The 5,235-nt window shown below is 43.1% G+C and overlaps 1 long non-coding RNA gene across 3 annotated transcripts; it reads left to right on the top strand.

Annotated features, from left to right (window-relative positions):
* The first annotated feature begins 334 nt into the window (after positions 1-334).
* Positions 335-4,926, top strand: LOC111924277 (uncharacterized). Of its 3 annotated transcripts, none has more exons than XR_002861566.2 (4): positions 335-666; positions 761-801; positions 2,307-2,534; positions 4,485-4,926. It is a non-coding gene; the product is annotated as an uncharacterized LOC111924277 (long non-coding RNA). The 3 variants fall into 3 exon arrangements; XR_002861565.2 differs by having other exon boundaries at positions 3,355-4,926; XR_002861564.2 differs by lacking the exon at positions 4,485-4,926 and having other exon boundaries at positions 2,307-2,832.
* The last annotated feature ends 309 nt before the right edge of the window (positions 4,927-5,235 follow it).

Here is a 5,235-nt window from a genome sequence, read left to right as displayed (position 1 = left end):
GGGCCGGGAGCGGGAGCTGGGCCGGGAGCGGGAACTGGGCCGGGAGCGGGAGCTGGGCCGGGAGCGGGGCCGGGACCGGGAGCTGGGCCGGGAGCGGGAGCGGGGCCGGGAGCGGGAGCTGGGCCGGGAGCGGGAGCTGGGCCGGGAGCGGGAGCGGGGCCGGGAGCGGGGCCGGGAGCGGGAGCTGGGCCGGGAGCGGGAGCTGAGCCGGGAGCGGGAGCTGGGCCGGGAGCTGGGCCGGGAGCGGGAGCTGGGCCGGGAGCGGGAGCTGGGCCGGGAGCGGGAGCGGGGCCGGGAGCGGGAGCTGGGCCGGGAGCGGGAGCTGGGCTGGGAGCTGGGCCGGGAGCGGGAGCTGGGCCGGGAGCGGGAGCTGGGCTGGGAGCTGGGCCGGGAGCGGGAGCTGGGCCGGGAGCGGGAGCGGGGCCGGGCTCTGCCGCCTCCGGCCCGCCCAGCCCCTGGCAGCGGCGGCGCTTCGCTCACTTCATTTGTAGCTTCATGAGGTGATAAGAAGGCTTATCATGATGCCCGAGGAGCTGAAACCTGCTCTTGCAGGGCTGTGTGAGCCATGAACATCCTGAGGGTTGTGATGAACTTCTGCATCCTGGCTTGTCCTTCCCTCACCATTTCTGCTGACAATCTTTTCCCGGACGTTGACTTTTTAATAATGTAAAAGTTAAATTATCATTATCATTATTTATTTATTTTATTGTTGTTGTTATCATTATTCTCATTATTGCTATTGATGTTTCTTTTGAGGTAGAGTCTATACGATCTGGAGAACACAGATTTAATCTTTGCACTGTAAGTGAACTATTAACCTGAACTGCACGGAAATGTTACACCAAACAGCCATACATTTGTTCAGCTGGTTCTGGCCCTTTTTAAAAGCCAAGCCGAGGTAGTTTCTCAAGAAGAGATAGAGCAGGGGGTCACAGGGGGCACCCGCCCCTCCGCTCCCAGGTCCTGACCTGGCAGCTCCATGGGGCCCTCTCGTTCCCCCGGCCCGACGCGCCCGGAGCTGCCGGAGGGAGCCGTGGGCTCTGCGCTCACATCAGTGCGTGGCTCTGCGCTTCCCTACCGTCCTTCCACGCGTGAAACTCCGAAGGGAAAATAAACAAACGTACCCTCCTGTGGAAGGAAAGTCGCGGCTTGCACCATGGGGTTCAGCCTCTGGGAACACTCCTCCTTTCACTGCTGCCACTGGCAGCCTGTGGCTTGCATAAATTGCTTCTCTTAAGCGTCTGCTTCCCTTTCCATCAGGTCTGAGACATCTGTATTTTTAACTATAAGCTCTTCTGGGTGAGGGTGATGTCTGTCTACACCCTTGCAGAGTGTTTAGCACAGCAACCCTGATGTCTTGCATCACTTCTAAGACCTACACTCATAAGCCACCAACAGTAAATGCACATTGGTGAATATATTTACACCACTGGCTCCAGCTGAGTAACTCAGAGCTTTGCCCCTCCTGATAGAAATCTTGCATAGCACGAGTTCATGCTGTTTCACAAACCACCTGCCTTTTCTTAGCCATGTGTAGAACTGACTACTAGAAATCCCAATGTATTTTATGTGTTATTAATAAAGTTAATATTTTTATGAAATACTACTCCGGTCTGGGATTCTCACACAATCTTGAGTACAATAATCAAGAAAAACACTTTCTGTCACATTATTAAAAGTCCAGTTGCAACAGTATAGAAGACTCGGGTAGCAAAATGCCATGTTGACATATTTCCAGTAAGGGAAATTTTTTCCATAGTTTTTTTTTTTTTCAATTCAACTTATTGCAAAACAGTTGCTTTCTGTAATATCACAGATTTATGCAGAGTTTACAATGCAATCATTGCTCCTTGCTATTGAAAAAGATTTATTTAACCAGTTTTGGCCTTCATTCCAAAAGGCTGAGTGCCAAATCATTACAGTGTATCTGGTGTTTTGCTGTCAGAAAATATGATCTAGCATTAAGATACTATTCAGAGACTCTAAAAGCCAGAGAAAATAATTGTGGTAAATCAAAACCTCATAAATACTTTATAAAGTTGTTTTTAATCTCTGTCCTCATGTGTGACAAAAAAGCACCAGTTTACGTGCAGCCAGAATACATGAATTTTGAGGCTTCATTTCCTATACTGTGCAAGTTTTAAAACAACGTTAAAATCTATTCCGTATAGACGCAAAAGTCAGGCAGTAGTTGTCACATTATATTTTCTAGTACTACTGCAGTTTAATAAGCCAAAAGACAGCAAACCACTTCTTTAGCCTTAACTCCAAATGATGTATTTTCTTTTTTTTTTTTTTTTTTAAAGACACTGAGAGGCTAAGAAACATCTACATGGCTCTGAAGCTGAAGCCGCAACTGTGCAAGCAGATACAGACAGGCAACGCTCTATGTGGTTAAAGAAAAGCACATGCCAGAGACTCAGGAGCAGCTGGCCCCAAATTTTGGCCTCAGCACACCATGTAAAATTGAACATATGTGTGGACTGGGTTTGACTCCCTTCAGATGCTTCTGAAACACAATAATATCTCACTGGGTAAGAAAGCTGCTCTGTCTTCCAAACTACCTATGCCAATAACTTTTTATTTCTCCACCAAAAAAATGCAGAACAATTTTCCTGTGCAGCACATCAGTGTGACAGATAACAGCGACTGCCAGAAACTTGGAGATGGCAGTATATCTGGGATGGATATTAAACTGAGTCTGTCTAGAGGCATGGGAAACCTGGGGGAGCAAAAGGCAGAATAATAAACTCAAGCAAAGATCGCATCCGGTCTTACTTTGTAAAAATTCCACTTATTTTTGCAGCACCAGAAATTTATCAATAATTTACCTTTTCAGGTTGTAAATTGCATAACCTGTGTGCCAGAGAATCTGCTACCTTACATCATATTGCATACAAATTCAGAAGCAGTTAACCAATACAATATGGAGGGGTGCTTTCTGCAAAGAGGAAACCACAGAGGCCAGAAGGGAACACTGGTTTGAGAAAAGGGGATTAGCTTGGAGGTAGCACTCAGCCTGATCTGACTCACTTGCCTCTGAGCAGTTTAAACCATGGCCATATTCCAAAGGAGGACAGAACTTATTAAATCACTGTTATGAATTACTGGTAGAGGAAACTGAAGGTAGTGAAATCCTGCCAAGCTCTGATATTCATGGTAAGCTGTAGAAGCAATATTAGTTTTGCCCAGATGAGGGTTTTTTTGCAAGTGGGGAAGGAGACTGATCAATATGTTCTGAGGTGACCAATATTTTATAGGTCTAGCTCAAAGAAAACAGCTTTTCCAAAGACAGGTGTTGATCACTATCTGAATATTAGAGGATTTTAACAATGTCTCATGTTAAACACTCAGAACTTGAAAATACTCATTCTTCAATCAACCTGATAAAGTCTTGCCATCATATGGACCTGTCTAGTAAGAACAGAGAGGGCATCTCACCAAGAAGAGGACACCAACAGAGCACCATGAATAAGGAGCTGAATAATAATTTGCTGATAATGAATAATCAGAAAAATAATGCTGATGTCTCTGCTGGTAACTTTGCTGACTTAGCAATGACAGTCTTATCTCTTAAAAATTCCCAGAGTTAGTAAGCCTGAAGAAAACTAGAATCAAAATTCAGAGTTCTAAAATAACTTTGTTTTGAGGTGGATATTTCAATTTAGCAGACTGCAGGTATGATTATAAATGGATTACTCCCATTTTACTAGTATTATGGAATAAGAACTCCTCATTTGGACATTGCCTTAAACAGGCTTTAAATTCCCTCATAGTTTAATAATTAACCTGAAGTACAAAAGAAAACTCAGAATTGAAAATGGGAAAAAATGCAACATAGAAGAAACAAGGTTTATTTCAGTTAGATTCTGCTTCTAAGAAATATAAATAAAGCTTTGTACCAACAAAATTATTTTTTATTGAAACATTCTAGTCTGTATTACTTACAATCACTTAAATACTTACAGTGAAAGTGCAATGATGTTTCATAGCAAAATACTCAAAATACACAACTTCTAATATTGCTACCTGGACAATGTTGATTCAGTCCTGCTACATACATATAAAAATAAAAATTACTGACTTGCAAAAGTGTTTCACTGGGGATATTCTTAGCAAGCATCTACTTATTCCATTTTATCTGTTCAGTTCAAGATGTGAAAGCATGTCACATTGTGGTACACAGAAAGAAATAATGTTGGTTGTCCCAAATTTTACAACAACATTAATTTTTATAGTGCTTCCATCAGCTACAAACTACAAGAATATCTACACATATTTAGGGGAAATTGCCATCCACATTCTTACTCTGAATGAACAGAAATGCAGACATAGCTAGAACTGACATACCAATTTCACATACATAGGAATGATTTTTTTAAAATAGATTACAGCAAGTATTTTATAGCTTTTAAAATCACAGTTCCCTATTCCCTTTAGCTGCAATTGAGTGTTGAGTAGTTGTGCATCTTGGTCCTCCACAGCTTCTGCCGTCAGACACCCAGAAAGCAATGGCACACAGTTTCTGAATGCCTTTGAGAAGGAAGTTTTAACAGTTATCTGCAAACACCTCCCAGGAAGCAGAGGTAGGAGGAGAAGACAAATTATCAGGATACCATGGAGTTCCTGTGCAAGATGGTCTTTCTTTCCTTCTGCAGTCCCAGACTCATTCAGCCTCTGCAACAAACAAGAATGACTCCCATCACTATAAAATCCTGATTTACCCCTTTATGAGCCCACGTTATATGCTGAAATTTTCTCCTGCTAAAATAGTAGATGAACATGTAAGAAAAGCCTTTTATGATTAGAAATGCCAAAAGAATTCATATCATCTCTTTGTGTTCCATAATAAATTCTGTAGCTAGGAAACTTTGACCACGCCCCACAAATCTAACAAAAAAAAAAAATCTCTGAAGTTCTCTGAAAGATCTTCCTGTCTTGATTTCAATTTTTAAAAGTTTAGTTTTTAATATTCTGTTTAATTCAAAATGAGAAGCAACAAATATCAAAGTATTGAGTCCTGGTGTTGGGGAAGCAAAATCTCACAGCATCATCAAAGCCTCTTTTCCCTCCTGTAGTGGGTTTAGCATTTGCACACTTCCATAACACAAGACTTTCTTTCCCTTAGTGCTTCATTCCTTCGTCTTGCTGCCTTGTCATGCTGCTCTGTTCCTTCACCTGAGCTGTCCCCCCAAAGTACCTCTGGCATCCTACCAAGTTGCAGTGAAAGAGAGT

This window comes from Cyanistes caeruleus, chromosome 1, assembly GCF_971803275.1.
Source record: "Cyanistes caeruleus chromosome 1, bCyaCae1.hap1.1, whole genome shotgun sequence".
NCBI lineage: Eukaryota > Metazoa > Chordata > Aves > Passeriformes > Paridae > Cyanistes > Cyanistes caeruleus.
This window is presented reverse-complemented; position numbering and strand designations above follow the sequence as displayed.